Here is a 24,394-nt window from a genome sequence, read left to right as displayed (position 1 = left end):
TTAATTTTAATTCCAAGTGTCCCAGCCTTTGCTGGGGGGCTGTTACTAGTAAGTGATATGGTACCAGACTGGACTGGACTTGGTTGCGTGTAATGCACACAATTTGTGGCTGAGTTGAGAAATACTGGGAAGATTTGAAGTCTCTTTCTTAATGCAGTAAGAACCTTGAAACTTTCTGAGGAATCAGTCCTTTGCTACTGTACACCAGGCAGGTGGTCTTCACTTGATAGTATTGCAAACAAAATCTTTCAGGGTAACCCCACAGTGCTAACTGACCTGCTGTGCATGTTCCTAGCTTTCCCTAAAGGAAAGGTGGATTGTTCAGACAAACTTAACTTTTTTAACAATAGACAGGTTTAACTTTTCCTTTGCAAAATGGAGTGCACTTCTCTGGTAACATGTTTGGTTACCACAACTTGTCTGACCAGGTGCCTTCTAAGCTACAGTGACTGGTTGTATGAGTTTGTGTGAATACTCTGAGTCCTCTCTGTCTCCTTTTGTTATCTCTATGTAGGACAGAGATGCTTTTGAGCTCCTGAGAGGGGCATAAATAAATACAACATAAATATGGTTTATAAAATTATTGCTTCTTGGGAATAGTTGTCTTTAAAATGAATATAGAAATCCATGAGCTTGTACAGATACCTTAGAGATAAAATTAATGTAAAATCAATTTATTACCACTCATGCTTCTAGTGTCTTACCTTGTGGAAGCTAGAGGTCTATGACAGTTGCCTTTAAATCTGTCAAAGATTAAGCATTTTACTTCTGAACTCTCATTTTCTAATGGAAGAGAGAAATTTTCTGTGAAAGATACTCAGATCAGGAAATGAAACACATCTGAAAGCTGAGGGGTTTCTCTCTCTTCTCTGTGTGTTATTGCAAATTCTGTTTGCAATAAAAATGTGTTGATGACTGAAGCATGTCTGATGGACCTGCATAATCTGAACTCTTGCAGAGGAAATCAGAACTTGTGAACAGATATTATCAGGACATGTAATCCTCCATCAGCATTAGACAGCAACACAGTGCCATCTGAGGGCAACTGTAGGTCCAGAGCACTGTCATTTCAGTTAAAAGCTGAGAACCTTAGAGCTGAGGAAAAAAAAAAAAAAGTTTTCTTTGGGTTCTAGGGTCTTTCAGAAATCTGGGTGTGCTGCTCTGATGCACAGTACAGCCCAGAAACAGCTGTTTGGCTGGAAGGTGAGACAGGATCCTCTCTCAACCAGCTGTGGGGTGGTGAAACAGTGTCAGTCTTTAGCCTGGCAGATTTTGGGCTGTGTAAAAAAACCAGGTGACCCCTCCATGGGTCACTTGATGGGTGTGATCTGGAGTACCTTCAGATGGAGGTGGAGAGGGCAAGTGTGACAGGTGATAAAGGAGGTGGCTGAGCCGAGGAGTTCGTTCAGCCAGTCAGGAACCACATCTGCAGGCACTGCAAGCACAGACAGCTCTGGTGTTTCACTGAGAGGTTCCTCCCTGAGGTTCCTGTGGCCTTCAAAGGCAACATTGAGAGGTTACAGCCAGTGTCAGTTTGAGGAAGCTTAATTATTTATTTAAATTGCATCAGAAGGGTAAGAATGTGCGAGTTGAGTGGTCATGAGTCAAGTGTCCAAGCCCAGCTGGTCCTGTCTCCTGGGGGCTGGCAGAAATACCTGTTGTACAGTCATTTTTCTAGAAGCACAGCAGTGGCTTTTAACACACATACACTGTGGTGGGGGGTGAGGGACGTGTGAGGGGTGAAGAGCAGGGTGGGGTCTCTTGGGTAGGTCTCTACAGCAGGACAGCAGAGCTGTTGGCAGTCATCCCCTGTGACTTAGGTCCTGCAGAGAACGTGCAGGACTGGTTTGTTCCATGTTTGTGGTGGGCATCACACTGCTCTGCCCATGTTCAGTCTCTGCTCTGGGCTGTCTGGCCTGGTGTTGGCCTGGCAGAGGTGCCAGGTCAGTGGCTGAAGGACAATGTGTGAGCCAGGTGCCAGCTGGAGAGGGCTTGCTGACATGGGAGCGCTGCCAGGGACCTGGAAATGGCCCTGGACAGAAAGGCAGTGAGAAGGGAAGAAAGGGCTGCTTCCATCAGAGTGATTTTGCACAGGATACGTGGTTTGCTGCTTACAGCTGACAGCTTGCCTGTGGTGGAAGTTACTATTCTGCTTTCAGTTTCCTTTCTGGCTGTTTTGCACCAAGCACATGGGGATTGGGGTTTGTAGGTATTTGGAATCAACAGAAATCCATACAAGCATCAGCCTCAGGCTTCTCCTTTTTGCCTGTGTGACTTTTGAGGAGTGGGTGTGGGACTTTTTTGTTTGTTACTGAGGTTTTTTTAGGTTGAATTTGTTGGGGGGCTTTTATTTGCTCCCTTCTGGTCTGATTGTTCTTAGAAGTTCCCTCTTGTCTTTATCATTTCACTTTCTTCGAGTTGGCAAAAGCATTTTCTATCAGTGTTGCTGTTATTGGGCTCCACCATGTTGGCTGGTGTGAGCCTCAGGATACCTTGGTACCCCTGCCACTATCACTGGTAGCTTCTGCATGTCTGCAGCTTTCTTTGGCTGACATGTCAGGTTTTGCCTCTGCTTCCTTTAGGTTGCCCTTCCAGATGGCTGGCTCTCCTGCAGGAGTGAGCACCCCCAGGCAAGGGCACTCAGCTGCAGCTCCTCAGCCTGAAAGGGTCATAAATACATGAAATTTGTGCTTTTCATTATACTGAGCATAGCAGGAGGAGCCGCCTTGTCAGCAAGCTCCCATGGGGAGGATCTGCACTAAAAGGTTTGCATAACAGCAGGGGGGTGAAAAAACCCCCTTGGAGAGCAATGTCCATGAGCTGAATGTTGGTGACTTGGAGTCAGGGATCTCAGAGGTCATCCATGGTCTGCCTGCAGCTTGCTAGCTTGTCTTTACCTCTCTGGTTCTGCTGTTTGTCTGGCCATGCTGCTGAACCTGGGGTGCCTGTGGCTCTCATGAGGGCTCCTAGGAGCACTGGCAGCTTGTCCCAAAATCACCTATCCATCTCCTCATTTTCCAGCATGAGATCTATGTTTTCAAGGAACATGGTAGGAAGGTAACATTTTTGAGGAGGTGAGGCTGGGTGAGCCTCAGCCCCCCTGGCCATCAGTGAGCTGGGAGGGGAGAGATGTGCTGTCCCCTCAGCAGGGGCTGTGTGCTGCTGCCTGGCACTGCCCAAGCTTTCCTGGTGAGGAGGGGCACATGGAAGGAAGGAAGGAGTGTAGGAGTCAAGCTTGGCCACCTTCACTAAGGGTTCTGTCTCTGTGGGAGAGCAGTGGGCAGCGGTTCCTACAGTGCTGCTTCCTGCATGGTACAATTAACATACCCAGCCCTTCTCGGGCATAATGCAAAGGAATTTAAGAACTGCCCCATCACAGGAGTTAAGCCTGTTTATTTAGGCAGTGGAGGGATTCAAATATTCCTGTGGCAGGTTGGCATCTGGGCATGGTGGGGGACTGAACCAGGAACTGCACTGACTGCAAAAATAGGCTTGTTGCAGGAATGACTAAGACCATTACAGAGCTGCATGAATGATTAATTTACCCTGCTTTTGTTTCACTTTTGATCCTGGGTCCTCTGGAAAGGAAAAAAAAGGTGATTTTGGAAGACGTTTTTGAAATAACAAACAAGTCAGTTGTAACAACAGCTTTACTACACAGATGTGCACCAGCACCACTCCAAGAGGAACAGAATAAAAAATCGCTCGCTAACATTTTTCTGTAGTGTGTATATTTGAAAGTTGTAGACAAATAATCACCAAATACTTTGCAATCAGAACATTTATTCACATTTCCAGAGAACAGTATTATTAATCTTCAAATAGCATACAGAGTGATATAGAAGTAGTGCTTTCTTAATAGCCTTCTTTTAAGCTCAGTGTAGAAGGAATTTGTTTTGTTATTAAAATTACTCCACGTATTTGAGACAGACTTCAGCTGAACAACTGCCTAATATGTGCTGGACACATATTGATTTTTTTGTCTTAGCCCAACGTTTCCCCTGGGCATCATATTATTTATTCATAAAGCAGAAATGATGTCTGACAGGCAGTTAGAGGGGTGTAGAGCTGTAGGCCAGAAACAATGTGAAAAGCTTTGCAAGGACCCCAAGAAATCAATGTGCTGATGCTAAAGAGCAGCCTTTTAATTCTGAGCACACATTCTTGCAATCATTTAGTGTGGAGCAGGAAATTTAAATAACAAATAGTTACTATTAAAACTGCAGGCCTAAATTTTCATTCATCTTTATTCCAATTATCCGAGCCAAGGTGGAAGCAGGCACTGAAGGCAGCTAGCCAAGCCCAGCCACCTCTTAGCCATAACACAGGCTTGCTGCTCTAGCCCTGATTTGCACATTTGTATGTAAATTTCTGCTGGAAGGAAGATATTTCTATCAATAAAGATTTAGAACCCAAACATTGTTCAGAGAGCCAAGACATTCCTAAATGTGCATGATTCATCACCACTTACTCTGATTGAGCGTTAGACTGATGTCTGTACAGCAGAGTAAGATAATAAATAGCTGGTATTTTTAGAATGCAATTTGAAATATTTTGATGAGTTAGTCATTGTGATAGACCTGTTTGAAAAAAAAAAATCAGGCCAAATGAGATTTGTTCTGGTTTTGTTCATTCAAAATTAGATCACAGCATACTATCAAGCAATATTTGCTGGTGGAAGATATATTTCCAATAATGTTTTGTCCACTGGAAAAAAAAAAAAACAAACTATCAGGTAATCTTAGGAAAATTTTAATCTGAACTTATACCTCTCTCAATAAGATAAATAATTAGAGTATTAGATTTGAAATGCAATGAACATCTAAACATCTGGTCCAATCAGGCCACTATGGAATTTGTTTCTTGTTCTTTAAAGCACAGATAATGCAGTCAAAAAATAGCATGTCATCATGTAATTAAATATTTCATCTTGATGTATAAGCACAAGGGAGCTGAACTAAATTTGTTCTGGCATTTCTTGACTTTCTAGGATTTGACTTTGAACCTTTTTCTTCTTTGATATATATTGAATTGGGAATTTCAAAATTTGCTTTGCATATTTTGAGGAGGGAGGGAAAATGTAGGAAAATAATTCATTTCTACTCAATAGACATGAAAATTATTGTCTTTCTTGTGGTTAATAAGAAGGTTGTGTTACTTACAGTGAAACCAAGACACACATTAACCTTGTGAAGCTAAGAAGTTCACATGTACTGGTCTGCAGAACATCTTATAGTTGTTTTCCCTGGGGAAGGCTTTGACCTCTTCAATCATGAAGAATCACAATAAATCCAATTTTAAGTCACTCAACTGGGACAGCATAATCTGAGTCCATCCACAACAAGTAAGACTGTCTGAAACATGCACATTTTGTATTTTTTCCCCAGGAAATGGTATGGTTTTGACAAGGAGGGAAAAGCGGTATCTGCTAGGAAATCAAATATATGAACTTTCACATGTAGTGTTCTGACATATGATGGCATTGGGAAAGCATTGCAGTGTTTGACTCTGCCTGTCTTTCATGGATTTGAAAACTTCATTTTAGCTGACTAAATCTGAAGAAAGTGTAGCAAAGCCAGCATTTTTCTGGGCTATTGTACACATTGCAATGGGCATATTTTTAATGCTTGCTCTCTGATGAGGACATGAAGTCATAAGAATACCTAATTTCTCCAAAATGGATGCATTTTTATTTGCTCTTGCCAGTACTTTTGAATGCTGCCAATAACTTGCAAGACTCGCTGTGTATTTACAAGTAGGTTTTAAATAACAAATTTACAGCATAGCATTACAGATGACAGTGTTGTGTAGTGACTTTTAAATGTCACTTTTCCAAACTGGAAAACTACAGCTGTAATAATAATTCTTTTAATCTATTTGGATAGCTGATAGCCAGTCAGTTAATGAGGTTTGTTCATCAAAAGCTCATCTGAATTTCTCTGCCTCTCTGAATTTTTTTCTTGATTTTGTCCTGTCCTTACTGTTGTCAGGAACATAACTCCTGGCTTTTGACAGCAGGGAGTACCCACCCCAGATAAGGCACTAAAACATGAATGAATGCACACATTTTCTGCTTCACCAGCCTGGAGAGCTCTTCAGGACACCCAGGCAGAGGATTTGTGCACCAGAGCTGTTTGCCCAAGGTCCAGCTCTAGTCAGTGCAGGCAAGTGGCTGCTCTTAGGACATGGTTCTTTAAGATGTTTTGCAGGCTTATTTTATTGCATGGTGAGTTGTGTCCTATAAAAACCTTACAGGATGCAGCAGTCTGAGTAAGGACCCAGTTGTGGGGTGGAGTTCAGTTTCAGGCTGACACAGACACATACACTGAGTTCCTCTCTGAGCAGCTGTGTGTCCCTGTGAGCACAGCACCTCCCTTGGAGTCAGTGGGAACGTCCTCCCTGTGTCCAGCAGAGCCTGGAAAGCACTGCTGGTCTCCCTGAGCCAGGCTCTGCTTGGTGTAATCCCTCACAAAGGGTGAAAGACTGGGCTGGACCCAGCCTTGGTGTTAGCAGGGTGCTGGGACCCCAACTGGTGTGCTTTTCCAATCCATTTGTGACAGTGACAGTGAGACATAGCTGGCTGCTATGTTACCTCCTGGCTTTTTTTCTGGTGCTGATTGCTAGTTTTTAAAGGACACGGTAAAGAGCACTAAGCAAAATGATCAAAGATAGTCCACATTTTTAACAGGCCTTTTGTTGTTAAGGTTTGCATGAGTACAGTGCAGCACAGCAGAAAGTATTTTTTTAACTTTGTGATATCGTTGTGTTCCTAAAATTCCTTTCTTCTGATGCTTTGCTGGAACCTTTGATGAAAGGTGGTTCATCTGTAAACCACTGTTAAAAAGGCCTGGTGTGGGAAGATGTCTGCTGCCATTTTCTATCTTTTACCTTCTTGTTTCAGTAATTTACCTAATGTGACAATAATTTACCTAACAGCATATCTTTGGTACAGCACCTAGCCTTACCAAACAAACAGGTGTTTTCAGAGGCGTGCTAAGAGGATGGCAAACACCAGTCCATCTCATGGTCACTTGGATAAAAGGCTGCCCTGCTGTTGAGAGTACCATCTGCTGAGAGGCAAATGTGTTTTAAGACCAAGGTTTGCTGCTGAGCTCAAATGGCCCCTTAGCCACTGCTCTTTTGACTTGGGAAGCGGCTGAGCTAAGGAGGTGACAAAAAAATATACTACCTTCAATATTTTCTAACAGAATTAAATAGCAAGTACATTAGTAAATCAGTTTATAATAAAGACCAAATTAGTTATGGAATGCAGAAGTTTCCAGCTATTACATATAGATATTTTAGGAGTCATTAGAAGGTAGTAACTCCTTGTAACAACCAACATAGTTAGACATGTTTGGGAGCCAGCCCTAGGGATGCTGGTGGCCATGGAGCAATGCCATCCTTCAGTCCAGCATGGTTCATATGCAGTTTATGTAACTTTTACCTTGTTCAAATCTGCTGTTAAAAGAAATTTGTTTTCTTGTGAGTGTTTCTGTAGTGTTCATGTGTTTCTTTCATAATAATAATGGTAGAAAGAGGCAGTCTGATTTCATATCCAAAGCTCTTCTGGCCACACAGCCCCCCAGTTCATTTGCAATACCAGCTTTGTCACTGACCTGCTGTGTATTCAAAACAGCATCTGCAGGCTTTATTCACTGCTACACTGAAGTTAAGGATGAGCTGTGGACAGACATCAACACACTTAACCTCATTTTCTCCTTTTAAATCCCTTCTTAAGAGTCTCTTCTGCCATAATCCCTGGAAAAAAAAAAAAAAAAGAGAAGTAGGTTAGTGAGGTGTTATAGCCACTGCCTCTTGTGTTGACTGATGTAGTCTCTTTGTTTTCTCCTACTTCCTTGTCAACAATCCATATCCTCTTACTGGATCTTTTTTTTTTTAATGTTTAAATGTGGCTTTCCAGGCAAGAATTATCTTTTTTTATTCTCACTGAGAACAGCCCTCAGTGTGCTTCTACCCTGCCTGGGACTGCTAGATGAGGTCCCCAGCACAAGGGCCACCAAGTTGATGAGGGAGATGAAGCACCTTTCCTGGGAGGAGAAGCTGAGAGAATTGGGATTGTTCAGCCTGGAAAAAAGAGGGCTTCAGGGTGACTTAATTGTGGCCTTCCAGTACCTTAAGGGAGCCTGCAAAAAAGATGCAGAGGGATTTTTTTACAAGAGCATGTAGTGGCAGGACAAAGGGGAATGACTGCAACCTGGAAAAGAGTAGGTTTAGATTAGATATCAAGAAAAAATCTGTTGCTGTGGGTGTGAGACACTGAAACAGGTTGCCCAGAGAAACTGTGGATGCCCCATCCCTGGAAGTGTCCAAGGCCATTTTGGATGGGGCTCTGAACAGCCTGGTGGAGTGAAAGGGTCCCTGCCCATTGCAGAGGGTTGGAACTAGATAATCTTTAAGGTCCCCTCCAACCCAGGCCATTCTATCATTCCATGATTCCAAGTGACCGTAACACAGTGAAGAGAATGTAACTGTGATGGCTCAGTGCCTCACAACTGCCACAAAGTTTTTTATAGCACTGTGTGAGGAAAACAAATATCACATGGTAAAGGTGAAAACTGATGTCCTTAATAAGGGATGATCTTAAAGATGTCTAATAATTATAAAATACCTGAGCTGAAATACAAACCCCATTTTTTTTAGGAAAAGAAGGGCTTGTGGCATTCCTTAGTATTTCAGATCTCTTGGAGCTTCCATTTGCAGGTATATGTTCAGCACTGCTGCACATCAGGAGCTTGGGAAATGGAGGTTTGAGTATGGATGGGACTTTTAGTCACTATTTTCCCAGGCATCCATGGGAGCTCTTTGCCAGAACCTATGTTACAAGTTTAATCCTCACACTTGCCCAGGTCTCCTGTGGTGATGACTTTTTGCCTTACAGATTATGGAAGAAAGGGGGCACAGTCCTATGGGCTGGCAATACTCAGAAAATTAGTAATATAGAGCCTTCCCCTGCACCACTGTGTAGAGCAGCAGCTTTCCTGTGAGGGCAGGGTGTGTGCCTGGGCTGAGGCATATTGCAGGCACCAGGAGCTGTGTTTTCAGGGCAATATGAGCTTTGCCACATTCAATCACATGTTTGGCAGAGTCATGGGCTCTGTGTGTTACCCCACCTTTTGGGAGAGCATCAGCCCGTACAGATTTTGGTGGTTTTGCTCTGGAATCACAAAAAGTTCCTCCTCACGTGCAACATTTACAGAGGATTTTACACCAGTGGTATTGAATTATAAGTAGAAATATATAAATACTTTTTTTTTTACATAAAAACCCTTACAGCTGCTACTACTCAGTAGTTTTCTTAAAATTTAGTTAAATTTTGATATCCTTTTTGATTTCAATAAAGGTTATGTTAATTGAAATAGTATATTTAGTCAGCAAATATTTATTGAGGTTATAATAGCCTTCCTGTAGCCTTCCTGTGTACTGTGTAGTGTGCTGTTAAAAGCATTTGCTTCCTTTTATTGAAATGTAAGGCCTACACACAATACATGCCAGTGTAGGGTGGGATAAAGTTTTAGCTGCCATTTGGGATAGGAATATTGTAATTGCCATTGAATCAATTTTTTTAACGTCTCTGTTAGCAAATCTGGGATTTGTGCTTCTATTATAGAGGGCTCCCTTCCTGAAATCATCCTAAATCTCAATATATGGCTTTTTTATGTGTATACAAGCATCATGATACAAGTACACCCAGGAGAAACTAAAGTAAATCCTCTTTGTAATATTTCTGGGTGAGGCTTTATTCTCTCTCAGTGAAGCAGGTACTCTTGGAAGCTTGTGTCTTTGGCATGGAGAGTATCTCCATTTTGCATGACAGACAAGAGGAATGTATCCATGGTGAGTGTCTTGGTTTGAAAGGACAAGTGTCTGCTAAGGAAGGCAGGAGCCTTCCTTGAAATGGAAAATGTAAACCTCCTCCCTCTGAATTATAATAATTTTTAAATTAAGGGGCTCTCAGGCAAAGATATAGGAATAGGAATACCAGTTCTTTATTAGGAAAATTAAAAATACAAATGGAATAGTACAAAAAAAGAAAACAAATCACTGACAGGGTCAGAATACGTCCTGACACCCTGTGGGTCAGGGTGTTAGCAGCTGTCCCTCTGAATGGTGGCTGCAGCCCTCCGGGTGGGCAGGTGTGGTTGTGTTGAAGCAGTGATCCTGGAGAAGGGTGCAGTTCTCCTCTGCAGGTCCAGTGGTGGTGTAGATGTGTCTGATCTTCCTCTGGGAATCCAGTGGAGGACACAGCTGCTCCTCTGGCAATCCAGTGGAAAAGGCTGCTCTGGTGTTCCAAATACCAGATTGTATCCAGGTAGGAATGCTTGGCTCCTCCCCCTGGGTAGAGCATCTCCCAGTGGATGATGTAATTTCATCAGTCATGCAGTGACTCAATGGCCCATTCACAGAAGATATCCACCCAGAGGGAGGATTAGTTGTGGAAGAGATAAAGAAAACTGCCCCATTAACAGAAGGTAACTGCCCCACCTCTAACAGATGGCAAATAGAATACACAGCCCAGCTACACCTTTCAGCCTGAGACAGTGAGTTGACTCATTTGATGATGGTGGATTGAGGTTGCTGGCTTATGCTGCCAGGAAAGCTAGTGAATGGAAGGAGTGCATAAACATTATTTTCATGTCTTTATGGGGCGTTTGTCAATATGTGCACCCATACTGCATTTCCAATTGGTGCTTGAAAAAGCATGGAACAGGCTACCCTATGATACTTTGTACTAGTGTGAAAGAGGATGTAGAATGAAAAGTTAAAATACACAAAGCTCAGTCTTTAAAAGTGGATTAAATAATATATTTCTTGTTTATTGAGGAAGTCATATAATTGGTCTGGAAATGGAAATAATTTCAACCCACAAAATGAGAAGAGGTCAAGCTTTCCCAAACTGAATTAAAACATATTTGAAAGGAAGATCTCTAAGATGCAACAAATTTCATTTATTTTTGTTTCTCTGGAGAGTTGGAACTGGGCATCCATGTTCAGGGTTGAAGAGGAGTTCAGTACGTGTGGGGCTCCAGCTGCAGAGGCTCACTTCCCTGCAGACACTGCCAGCAGGGCAGCCCATCACGATGGCACTTTCTGTAGTGCTCACACTGGGCACTCTCTGCCCTGCTCAGAGCCTCTGTTCCATTCAAGCAAACATCAAGTCACAGCAGCTTGGGTCAGCAGTGATTTGACCCCTCAGTTGTGTTCAGTGCTATGACTAAAGCCTACTGTATTCTCTTTGGGCTATTTTATACATGGCATCACTGCCACTTGGGAATCTAGAGTGACTGTTGTTTATCAGTTTAATCAGTGAAATATCCACATGATATTTACCTAGTGCTTCTAAATAAAGTATTGAGCACTCTGTCTCTGCCTTGGTAGCACCAGGAATGGGTGTGAGCTTCAGCTCTCAGCCTTACCTCTGCATGTTCTTATGTCTGCATATTAAGAGACTATCATGTCTGAAGCCATAAAAACCTTTTAATTTTTTAACTGTATGACCCTCCATTGAACAGAGAAAGTTGCCAACATCCATTGAATGTAAACTTTCTTCAGATCTAACAATGGACTTTTTTCAGAGCTACTGAAGCTGCAGTCTGCAACTTGCTTTGAGCTAACAGAAAAAGAGAATAGTAAGAAGTAGAGCTATCAATATGCCATTGCTGTATTTCTATTGAGAGGCCTTGTGAGTATGCCTTTGCAAATGATTGCCTTAAAGCTTTTAATGTTCTTGCACTGCAAGAAGCTAAGCAACATTTTCAGTGCTTATTCACAGTATATACTCCTGCAGTCCACAACGGGCAGAAATCCCCCTCAAATTAAATGGGCTTTTTGCCCAATACAGTCTCTCATTCTAACTGAATTAGCAGTAACAGACTTAACTATAAATTATTTTTTACTCTGGGCACATTCTCTAATAATTACCCTCCACTAGTAAATACTTCACCGTATCAGGGAGATAGAAAAGCTTTTAATTTTTTTAATTCAGCAACTGTCTTTAACTTCAGAGCTGGTTCTGTTGGAAGAGGACTTATGTTTGTTTTTATGGTGAGAAAGATCACTTTAAAAACAAGCCTAAGGGTATAATTAGGACACTGCTTTATGAAATTACTACCTTATAATATGTGAAATTTGAAGTTCTTCCCCACTGAACACCTTCTGCTTTAGAGATTGGGGTCCAGAAGGGCTACATTTGTGGTGGTTTTTTTATGCTTTTTTTTTTCCAGGTATGCATTAGTATTGAGAAGAGGCTGATTCATGCTAGATTTCATTTTCAGTATGGGTTTAATTCCTCCTGGAATCAGAGTAGTGAAACGTGCTGCATGGCAGCTGGCACAACAACATTTTTAATCAAATAATAGATTCCAGCTGGTGGGGAGTCACCTGAGTTTTAAGCAGACATGACTTAATGCAGATCTTCCTTATTTCTGTAATAAAATGCATTACCTTTGCATATGAAATAAGTGGAAGAGGAGAAGTGAAGGAAAGCAGGTTTGTAGGTTTGCTAGAAACAAAAGTAGCCATTATAACCTTGTAAGTTGACTTAAACAAGGGATAGTCTGAGGTTCTGAGGTCAGAGTGGGAAATTAACTTGGACTCTTCTCGCATACCATGAAATGATTTCTGGTTTGCAAGTGAGCTTGCAACTGCAAGGGTCATTTTCTGGGCTCTGTCCTTGAATATTGTGGCATTTTGTGGCTTTAGCTACCTACTCTTGTCACTGTCATGAGGAGTCATCCTCACGTTAGTTGTCAGCCTCTTCCCCTTCTTACCTGCCCAGGTTACAGTGCAGTGGTGTGAACAGTCAACCCCAGCAGCTGAGTTGGGGTCTTTTTGATGTCACTGAACTGAATATTGTTTCAGACAGACATTTTTCTCTGCTCTCTCAAGAATTTAAAGATTTTGATAGAATTCAGATAATGAGGATCTTATCGATACGTGGAACTGAAACTGTAATTGTGCTGCAAAGCCGAGTGTAATGGTACTGGAAAGGTCAGTGCATGCTGGAAAATGTCAACAGATGCTGCATTTTCAATGATTTTTCTTGTTAGTTTCTATCCCACTATCTAAGCTTAGTGGTTAGCCAGGACAAGCAACTCATTCTTTACTTGATGCTTACTGGGTCTTAGTTCATGCTATTGAAAGAAAAGTCAAAATCCCCATATATTGGCCAAGGCTTTTTCTGCTGGTTTTCTCCCTGGCTGAAAGCTGAGAGTGATCCATGCTGGCTAGCTGGCTTTCTGTTATTTCAGTGGTGGGTGTTCTGCAGAGAGCCAAGGTGAAGCTGAGCAGCACCCCACCAACTCAGCAGGTCTCACAGGGAGCAGGTGTCCTGCTGTCCTATCCCCAGCTGAGAATTGTGAACCTTTGAGGAGCTGGTAACTCCCATCCCATCAGCTGGAGCTGCAGAGATTTGATGCTTCATGCAGTCCAGCCTGGAAGTAAACAGAGTATGAAAAGCATGTCTGATGTGAGGAGACTGTTTCTAAGATGAGTGATGCCCGTTCCCTCAGAGCCTCCCCAAGGTCACTTGGTTCAGTCAGGAGCTGCTGTGTGATAGCAAGATCAAAGCCTTTGGAAGCAATCAGACCTTTTTGTGACATTTGCTGAAAATGTGCTACAAGGTAAGTTTTCCTTTTAAAAAAAAAAGTAAAAAATTTCTTTTTACTTTATTTGTGTGGTCAGAATTTCATCCTCAGTAAAAGTCCTATAGAAGAGGAGTACTAAGAGGTGTTTTTATGTAGATGTCTGCAATTAACATAAATCTACTAATCCAGGCTAGCAAGAGAGAATATCGACTGCAGTGTTTTTGCACTTCCTTCTGACAAGTCTGAAAAGTGATGAGAGAAAAACAAGGCCAAATTGATCTCATAATTTCAGTTGTCTTGAAAATAAAAGTAAATATTCACATAGCTTCAATTTATTGCCTGTATTATTTCCATGATGTTTCTGTAGTTACTGTCTGTTGATGACAACATTACAATATATTTTAGAGACTTTTTGTGTTACATTTTGGTTTTGTCTGTCTCATTCCTCATGTAGCTTATTGATGCCATAAAAAACCCTAAAATCCTAAAAATGTTTCTGTATGTGGAAAATGCGCAGAAAAAGCAAAAATAATCTATGTATGGCAGATACTAATCAGAGTTTGGAGGAGATATTTCGGTAAGTTTTTTTATTAAATGTTATGAAAAGTTCATATTAAGTTTCTGTTGTGCACTGATAGTTCAGGGGATGCACTGGAAGTCTGGTTGTCTGTGCTGTGACCAGTCAAACCCCACAGTTTATTTTGGTGCAAGGTGAGGGTTGGGTTTTTTTTCATACAAAAGCAAAACTGGACCGTTTGGAAACATTAACAAAACAATATGGAGAGAAACTCTTGCTAGAGCAGCCAAGTGTATTTTGGCCAGGCATTTTCCTGTAGCAACAGGAACCCAGCCTCAGGTCTCTTGTCTGACACATCCTGGGCAAATGCTGTTTAATGTGGACTGTCAGTGCCTCTTGGTCAGGAGCCCACATCTCCCTGCTCGTTCTATTCATCTGGAAATCTTAACCCACAGCTGGGAAATATTTCTACATCAGCTTTCTTAGGAAGTGACATAGTAGTGCAAAACATTCCAGTCACTTTCAGTTTCAAACTGTATTTGATAAATTTAGAGCCAGCTTTTAAACGAAGCAGTATGAGCAGTGGATGTGTTCACATTTTCAGAAGGACCCTACGAGTTAACAGGCTTTTCATTTCCTAAGGTGTGTGCTGATGCACATCACACAGCTGAGGTTGTGATGACCAAGATAGAGGTACTAGTTTGCTCTCAGCCTTTTTGTCAGCATTGGACTGGTTTTCATTTGGATATGTTGAGTTCCATGTGCAAAGATTTGTGTGACATTTGTTGGTTTTAATGAAGTAGGGTCAGATTCGTAGGATGCATTTAAATGAAAACTGGTAAATGGAGCTTACCAGATTGCATATCAGCCATGTAGTTTAAGAAAGCAGCTATTTCAGAAGTAATCAGCCTACTTATGAAATAAACTAATAATATTGAATGAATTGTTTGATTCTTACAAATAGTATTTGTGCTTGTAGATGATAATTGCATGAGTAGACCTCTGTACTTTGCAGGGGCAGAGTTATGTTTTTGTTGAGGTGTTTGTTGTATTCATGCCAAAAAAACAGCCAGAAAACGTCATTAGGTTCTGATCCTTCAAACGTGCCTGCGCTTAACACAGCTGCTCAAATGATGTTGCTTTGGCAGGGTTGATTTCAATACTTTGATCATGAAATAGCTCATGTAAGGTGGTGGTGGTGGTGGGGAATTTATCCAGCAGAAGTGTTGATCTGAATAAACAGTCATTAATGAGTACACGTTGCACCCTTTCCTGGAGGCAGAAAACCATGTTTCTGCTGAGTTGATGAGTAAAATTAATTTGCTTACTAAAGATACTTACTGTCTTGAGATTCAGTTTGCTGCTGCTATCTCAGCCCAAACTCAGACAGCAGAGTGACTGTTTCTGTTCTTTGCTGGGCAGAGATTTCTCTGGGTGTTCAGGCATTTACTCCTGCCTGCTGTATGTCAGCTGCACCACCTTTGCTCAGTTCCCTGGGCTGGACTGGGGATAGCACAAAGACATTTATAAAGGTAAACAAAGGGTATTGTTTGAGTGTCTTTACAAACAACAGAAGATAATTTGTTTGCCCACTGGAAGGGGAATGTTTACTCTTTAGCAAGGAAGGAAAAGTACTATCCCTTCAGGCTTTACAGAGCAGAAAAAATTACTGCAGCTTAAAGATGACTGGAGCCCCTGTACCTCTAATGTTAGATACCAGCAAGTCCCCAGCTGAGATTTTGGGTTACCAAAGAAAAACCCAGGGATCTAGCAGGGAATGAGCTCAGGTAAGACTAAGAGAGAAATATGGGAGTAAAACTAAAAAGCCACATAAAATGCATAAAAGAAGCGTGGGGAACCAGATCAACAAGGAGATAACAAAGGTAGATTTCTCTGGTTGCTGCTTGGAAGAGTGGCTGGCAAATATTCCACCTGACAGCATTTCATGCAGATTTTGCATGGCCAAAATTTCATTTATAATTATAACTAGATATTTGAATTTCTTTACTACTCCTGTGTGAAGTTGTTCCTGCATTGTTTTTCATATATTTTCTCAAAGGAGAAAAAAATTTGCAGGCTCCCCAAATATTCTGAGAAGAAAAGCCAGCTGTTTATTTAAGCTGGCTCTCAATACACAGAAAGTTGCCTCTAGAAGAAAATGCTAATATTTAGCTTTGGACTTGCCTGGGAACACAAATAAACTGTTGTTTATTTTTTGTCTTTGGAGGTTTTGTAGGTGTTTTTATTTCTTCCTTGTTCTTTTAAGTCTTTCTACTTATCTAGCATCTTGCATAACTTTGATATTTATCTTTGCAGTACAGTAATTTACATGAAGATATGCAGGATTTCGAGATTTTTTTTTTACCGGTAGACAGAATAGGAGGCTAAAAATCATCTGTTTTCCATTCAGTATCTATTTTGCAGTACATGTTGAAAGAGACATATGCTGCTGCATGTCTGATGAGGCTAATTCTGTCTTTGCCTTGGTGGAGTTGTTCACACTGCACTTGCATTCGGATGCATTGAATGAGAAATTCAGTGTTTAGGTTCACAGTGGGCTCTCAGGAGGTTGCTTTGTTAGAGCAGTGACTTGGCTCAAAGCTCTGCAAAACTCACCCAGTCTCAGGTCCCCCCCAGCCTTCTGCTGCCACTGTGTTCTCTTTCCTGAGGGCCATCCAAGGGAACCTAGGGGTGGTTGAAGGCTTCAAGAGGCTCCAGCATGGCTTTGGGCAAGGCCTTGCTGTGAAATTAAAATTGAGTCATGTTAAAGTGACAAGTTCTCTCGTAGGCAAGACTATCATAGCACTCTGTGCATCAGAGACTCATGAAACTAAAACAACTGTAAAGGTGAGAGGTTTTGAGTGGGAAGTTCCTCCTTGACTCCAGAGCATTTACAGATTTTCAAAGTCGGGGATACTGCTGAGGGTGGGCTGTGGCCATGACCACATGGTCATTTGACTCCCTGCATCTGAGCCTCAGTGAATGGCATTGAAGGATTTCCTTTTAATGGGCATGTTAAACATGGGACAAATTCAATTTTAGCATTGTCATTTAAAGTAATTTCTGATACAGATGATTTGCTGGCAAATGAGACATTAGGTCTGCCATAATTTGGGGCTCATCCAAGTTTCTGTTCCTCTAAATGCAAGTGATCTAAGTGATGGCTCAGCTGTGCACAGTGCTCTTCAGAACTTCAATGCAGATGAGCTGTTCTGACCATGATGATGAGTGCAATAGCTAAAACTCCTATACAGTAATAACAGAATATGCCTACCATGACCTCCTTAAAAAAAAACCTTAAATCCCAGCGTGGTTGGCTGTTACTTTCATCCACTGCGAGCGGAAACTGCTTAAAACAGACACACATCTCAGAGTTTCCCATGGGCATTTCTAATGCAGCATAGAGTATTGAATATCTGAAAATACACCAAAAATTTATTTGAAAGAATAATGAAAAAATCACAAAAAATCTAAGTTGTTATCAAACAACTAAGGCTTGAATAAACCCTGCTATAGTGAGGCATATAATATTTTATACAGTAATCAAAGTGTATCAAATATTCTGACAAAATTTTCCAGTTCACTGTGGGCTGGTATGTTAACAAAGATACTCGTCCCAGCTTTAGTAAAGTAGGGATAGTAAAATTCTTGTAGAACCTGTATGTGTTGTGCATGTAGAGTAGAAATGTCTATCATGAGACTACACTGCACTTAGGTTCATGATGACCTGTCTTTTCTCTTTACTTTGATTTTCCCCTGACTTGTAGCTACTGAAGTCCCCAAGGATTACAGGGGCAGAATGCCTAAAAGTGCTCTTTAATGCTTGACAGCATGGCTCTGACAGTGTTAGACACACATTTTAAGCACACTAACAATTGAAGGATAATGCTGTACATAGTGTAGCGGGTCTACAGAAAAGGCAAATAGGGATTTTGCAGCTTATAATAGAGAGAGTCTTTGATATAACTGTTTCAAATATTAGATTAGGGTGTATATAATTTAAAACTCCTTTCCAGTTGTGCTGTAAATTTAATGGCAGGATTTGGTTGAAATGAGCTCTTTTGGTCTGCAAGGAAGAAAATCAATCAGGATGCACCTTATCATTTTGCCATATCGTTGGTAGGGATGCAATTAAATTCAGTCTGAAAGGTCACAGTGTGGGGTGTGCATTAACCTTACCCTAACCTGGTGCATGATGCTGCCACTGAGAAGGAGTTAATAATGATAGCAGTTGGAGCTGCACATTTGTTCTCTCTTTTTTCAAATGTATCTGTGTTCACACACACTTCTAATTACATCTTTGTGCATAATATTAGCAGATATCTGGAATATTTGCAGGGCTGTTAATTAGGTTGTAGACTAGTGTACAGTGGAATGTACAGCAGAGTTCCACAGCTGGTGGCCAAACCCACTTAAACTCACTCATTGGAGTTCATGTTAATGCAGGAATATGTCAGTGAGACAGGGCTTTGTTTTGTTTCCAGACTCTGATGATATTTAAAGCAGCAGCTGCAAAAAGTGGGTTCAGTTTCAAAGTGCAGTAGAGTTTCTGAATGGCATTTGCATTATACACATTTGCTCCAGATGACAGAAATTAAATTTCCTATTGAGAATTGGACAAGTACTTTGGTGGTGAAGAGACTCTTGACCTTTTTAACCTAATAAATTAAGTTATGGGGAGGTATTTGATTTTAGGTTTGATTTGGGAGGCCTCTTTAAAAGGAATCAGGTTTCCCATATTAGCCATCGAAGAAAACCAGTGTAGTGCAACATTAAAACCGCAGTGGAGTTTCAGGGACAAGGTAGAGAAACAATATCCATCACTTCTTTTCCAGAGGCTTGCACTGAGAGGTCATCAGATTTTTACTTCTAAAAAGCATTTTTGCTCCTCCCTGGAAAGCCATTTTTTGTTACATGGGATTACAGACTTTTTTTATTGAATATATTGAAGACTGGGGCATGAGAATGAGAAATATAAAATGTAAACTTCAGATTTTGAAATGGTTCCAGGGGAAGTGGATTTGGCAAAATAACAGCCTGTTAAGCCAACCTCTAAAATACATAATATTTTAGAATGAATGTTGAACAACATAATAAAGTCAGAGAAGCTAATGGAAAATGGGATAAAATAAAAAAATTATTAATAAATATTTTTGTGCCAAGGTTAGCTGTTTCATATTTTTCAGTTCTGTTGCTAAATAAAAGCAATAGATGCGATTCATCTCAGTCTTGATAAAGAATTTGAATGTGGTACCCACATGGAGATCTATCAATATGGCAAGAGAAAAAGAAGATTCATAGAAGAAATATTAAATATGTAGAGAATTGAATAAAGAGGAGAGGTCAATATTATTTTAAATGGTGGGAGTGTTGGGCCAAAGGGAATCTGCTAATTAAATTCCTCAAAGGAGATGAAACATGTTTCATATTTTCCTATCCTTGTCATAAATAAGCAGCAGTATGCTTATGAAGTTGACAGGTGACAGAATTCTTATGAATTTATAGGTGACTCAAAGGTAAGAGTCACTGGCATTTCAGAAGAGGATCATAGCATCGTACAAGGATTATGTTTTCTTCTGAGCTGGTGTGATAGATATGGCATAAAATATAATGGTGGAAGCCCATGCTTTTTACTCTGGGTAAAGTGAGGCCAGGCAATAAAAACCAGTCCCTGATTATCTCTGAGGTTTGTTAACTGACTTTTCCAGGTGCAGCAGAGGTAAAAATAAAGAGCAGCTTTAGGATGGAGCATCATGGAGTTCATAGAAGGGACTTGTGAGTTTCCTTGCAGTCCTGTGCTCCCGTATTTATTCGAGGTGTTTCTCTTGAGGAATGGGATGTGCATGTGCCTCTGTGTGTGTGGATGTTTTAATTAAATTGCTAGCTGCTTCCATGTGTCTGAAGCATTCCCCAGTGGTGTCTGTGTCTGTGCACTGTGAGCAGTGGGAAGGATGATGTGTTCTTGTGCACGCAGCTGCAGCCCAGCAGGAAAGGGGGAGACTTCAGAGAGAGCAAACTCTGCAGCTCCTGGAGGGATGCTTGTCTGTCACTTCTGCCTATCCCAGGCCCTTTGCTGCTGGGGGAACGTGCTGAGTTTCTGCTCCTCTTTGGATCATCAGCCATCACTGCTCATAAGCACAACCTAAATATTGGCCTGCCTGCAGAGAAATAGAAAAAATCCCTTTTTATAGCATGTAAGTTTTGCTCTTGGAAGACGAGAGAGAGCTGTGTCCTGATGGTGAGGTAAGTGCCACGTCCCACATTTTGCAGTTCCCAGAGGCAGGCTGGAACAGTTAAATTGATTGTTTGGTTGAACTGACTCTCTGTGCAAGGCACACTATGGGTAAGTAAGGGCAGGCATGTACAGGTACCCTTCACTGGGTACCGTCACTGTGCTCTGGCCAAAGCCTGGTTTCTCTGCTGCTTGGATACTGCCATGGGAAGGGGACCTTGGTGCACTGAGGAGGGACCTTGACTGTCAGAGGACATGGTGAGTGGTTTGCTGGGCCCCAGAACCAGCCTGTGGCTGAGCCTGTGATGCTTGTGTTGGGTCGGAGCAGGTGCCGCTTCTTCCCCACTCTTGTGGCTGCTCCTCGTCCCTCCTTGCATGCGATCCTTTGAGGTTTGTTGGGCTCTATGCATTTCAGGAGGAAGCATGTGTCACTACTTCTGTTATCACTAATCTTGAAAAAGCAGAATTTAGGGTTTCACCAAAAATCCAGCCATTAGCTTCATTTATTTGGATGCTAATGCTCATTTTGCCTTAACTATCACAGAGTGGAGATGATCATTTACTCCACTTAGGGCATACTGGTTTTTGGTTTAGCCATGACAATGGTTATCAATGGTGGGATTGTATCCTGCAGCATCTGCTTCTTTTTTTTTTTCCCTTTTCATATTATTCTCACCCATTTTCCATGCTTGCATTGTTTACCCTTAACATGAATGATTATTTCTTCCAAATGTATTAAACACATTAATCAAGTTTTCATGGCTGAAGCAGATTTAATATGCATTTTTAGGAAAGTATTGGACAGATTTCAGTGTTGTTATTCCAAGAATTTTACTTGCTGATTTACTGTGCTTTGAGAGTAAGATTGTCTTTTGTGTCAGACGAGCATGGCAAGCCAACAAACATGAGAACCAAGAGTGACTCGATGCTACAGACAAGAATGTGTGATTCTCTTTCTGTCATCTAGTTCTGTTTAATACTAACAGAAATGGCACATCTCCCACTTCCCTGTGAGTACAGCTTCTGCATTTCTGCAGTGAATCCAGAAAAGTTTGATCAGGGCTTCCTGTCCCCCAAGGGCACAGAGGAAGCTGTGGTACTGCCCACTGTCCACCACTTCTCTGAGAAAAAGCTGCTAAAAGTCCAAATGAGTGAAAGGGTTTTATTTTTCATGGCATAAAGACCTATGAATTTGCTCAGGGGCCACACATTTCACTCTATAATTTTCTACTTGATTATGCTTTTAAATTGCAGAGCAGTTGTATTATTTTTATATAGCAGTATCATGAGGGTTCAAGAATACTTCTTAACTGGTGTTGAACTTTAACCTGAACACTGAGATTCATGGGTTTATTCTCTTAATATCCCTTGATAATCACTCCCTGCCTTATCACTGTCTCTCCTTGAGGAAGGCAGAAAAAAATACCAGTTTGTTCAAATTCATGAGATGTAGTGATGAAGGTCCTTATAACCTTAATGCTTGAAAGGAAGAAAACTGGACCAGAAGTTCACATCCTAATTATTGCTGCAGTTATAATATAGTGTGGGAACTGTTCTGTTCTAGGCAATAAGGGAACACACGCTCTTTCAGTCAGAGGCATTATTATTTTTGCATTATTTCTATCAGCATCACAATTCTGCCAAATGAAAATACATATCCAGACATTACATGGTCTTCTTGCTTTTCACAGTTCATTTTTTCTGTCTGTTGATGCGTGCAAGTTCTTTCACCGTGATTTGAAACTTCTTAATGGTGTCGACAAACAATTCTGTATTCCCACACTGTCAAACAAGAAATTTGTGGTTCTTCTTACCCTTGGGGTAGGCAAGGACCCAAGAAGATTACATTACAGAAGATTGATTTCTGTTCTTCATGTAAAAAGAAAATCTATTTCTAATCTAGTTTGGGATGAGAATTCGTAGTGACCATCTGTGTGAATATTTTACCCATAGTAATTTAATTTTAAAAAATAATCTGGCTCAAAAAATCAGTGCTTTTTTTTGCTTTTATTTTTCTCTCCCTGAGTAAGGTTTCCTAGTCTGGCATCTCAGGGAAGAGCATCTGCTTCAAAGGATGTCTTTGGAGGTTCTGAGTTCAAAGATGTCTTTGGAGATTCTCCTTACCTTTTTAACAAATATTTCCATCATGCTGCCTCATACAGACAGTAAGAAGTCTTCAGCTGTTATGGGCAAGGTCTATAGTATAAACATTCATCTCACTTCATCAGAGATACAATCATGCTTCACTCCTTAATATGAATGTCTTGTTCATCTTATTCCTTAAAAAAATTAATTTGGCATCATGATTTACATTAATAATTCACAATTTCGACAGAATCTTTTTATTAAAAAAGATCATGCCACACATTTCAGCCTATTAAAAACAAAATTACAATGGATTTAGACAGAAGGCTAATAATACTTAGGAAGTCCAGTCTGCACATGCATTTTTCATTATGATTGACAACCTGTTTAGAAATTCTATGTTTGTAAGTTCCAGCCCAGATTTTCACTAGGTCTCAGTGAATATTTATTGGAATTCGCAAATACTTGATAGTTAGGCTGCATTCTGTCCCCACGGGAACATTTTTCCACTGGACATTCAGATAATTATCCTTTATTCACATAAAGAGTTCAACAAATATTCAACATTCACATTGCATGAAATAATGTACTTACATTCATGTAATATATTGACATTAATCTCAATATGAATGTAAAATATTGATTGTTTGTGCTTGGACATTCTCACTGCAGCACTCTATTAGGTTAAGGATGCTACTGGGTATCAGAGGGGAATGCTGCTCCCAAAATTCTTTTACTGGTTCACTGCAAGAAAGCAGTTAAAAGCCAACATGGAGATGAAAATATCTTTCACAGCTGTGACAGCACAACATGTGTTAGTACTTTGTGTGAAAATGAGCAGAGACAATTTAAACTCTGCATTTGGCCGATTAGTCTTACGCTGTCTTTTCTTTGACAATAAAGATGCCGTTGGCAAAGCCTAGCCAGAAAGGACAGAGTGGGTATTCCTGCAGAGACTGCCTAGAAGATTGGGATGCTTCTGGCATACAGATACTTGTAGCAGATGTTTCCAATTAACTGTAATAATTCTGAAAAATAAATGAATTTTCTTCAGGATCTCCTTGATGAATATTGATGTGGTGGCAGTCTCCTCAGCCTGGAAGTGCTCATGGTGGCAGTGCTTGGGGTGGAAAGGATTAAAAATTGAAAGGTGATGATTTGCCATAAAAGCTGAAGATGCAGATCCTTGCACAGGGTAGAATTAGGAAAGGGCTTTTGTCTTAGTTTCTCTCTCTGTTCTGGCATTTCCCCTCCAGCCAGCCCTCCCAGGCAGTCAGCCCCATGAGGCAGGCCTGTCCATGAGACTCCACGCCATGGGGTCACACCCAAGGGCACATCTGAGTGGATGGTTTTACTGAGGCCCGAGGTGAGCTTAGTGCCAAAAGGATTTGTTCCTGGAATGCTGGGATTTGTGAGGAGCACGATGCTGGTGGAGACGTGCCAGCTCTTCAGGGACCCCAGGGTGCTCCATGTGGAGCCACTGGGTTTGCCTGGAAACACTTCCAATGTACGGAGAGCTGAACTTGGTATGGCTGTGCTGTGGGATACCAGAGTGAGCATGAAGGCTTCTGGTACAGACTTTTTCAGCACTTCAGGACTCTTGTTGTGTGCTGTCCCCTAACAGATGGCGAGCTCTACTGTTTAATAAAAAAAAAAAAAAAAAAAAAAAAAAGAAAGGCAAAGAATCTTTCACAACTTGCTGAGAATTTAATATGGCTTTATTTCAGCTCATTTCTTGTTAAGTCCATTTTGCTTTATTTTCTTCCTTGTAGATGTATTTCTTTTCATACCTATGGCTAGTCGAAGTAGTTTTAATTTGAATTTGATGATTTATATAGTTTTATTTTTTTGAATGTACCAGTATTTTTACCAGTCCTATTTGTTACTCTCTTCATAACTTCGTTGCAAGACGCATTTTTGTGGCGATTTCATGTAATTCTTTCTACACTCCTA

At 41.0% G+C, this 24,394-nt stretch overlaps 1 protein-coding gene across 3 annotated transcripts in view; it reads left to right on the top strand.

Annotated features, from left to right (window-relative positions):
* The window catches only part of PAG1 (phosphoprotein membrane anchor with glycosphingolipid microdomains 1), a 112,551-nt gene that overhangs the window by 25,063 nt on the left and 63,094 nt on the right, over positions 1-24,394 (top strand). The window lies entirely within an intron of this gene.

This window comes from Agelaius phoeniceus, chromosome 1 (genome assembly GCF_051311805.1).
Source record: "Agelaius phoeniceus isolate bAgePho1 chromosome 1, bAgePho1.hap1, whole genome shotgun sequence".
In the NCBI taxonomy this organism is placed as follows: Eukaryota; Metazoa; Chordata; class Aves; order Passeriformes; family Icteridae; genus Agelaius; species Agelaius phoeniceus.
This window is presented reverse-complemented; position numbering and strand designations above follow the sequence as displayed.